The following is a 234-nucleotide window of genomic DNA, read 5'->3' on the forward strand; positions in this document are numbered from 1 at the left end:
CCACAAATTGTATACAAATCTTAGCACTGCCACAGGAGGTTGGTGGCTCGTGGTAATGGCTGGAGCAGTATGAGTGGAATGGTATCAAACACATAGATCCATGTGTTTGATGCTATTCCATACTCTCCATTCTAGCTATTATGAGCCGTCCTCCCCTCAGCAGCCTCCACTGAGATGTACCATACATTGGTTAATAAAACAAACGGTCACACAATGATTACACAGACCATTGAC

This window comes from Oncorhynchus nerka, linkage group LG22 (assembly GCF_034236695.1).
Source record: "Oncorhynchus nerka isolate Pitt River linkage group LG22, Oner_Uvic_2.0, whole genome shotgun sequence".
Taxonomy (NCBI): Eukaryota; Metazoa; Chordata; class Actinopteri; order Salmoniformes; family Salmonidae; genus Oncorhynchus; species Oncorhynchus nerka.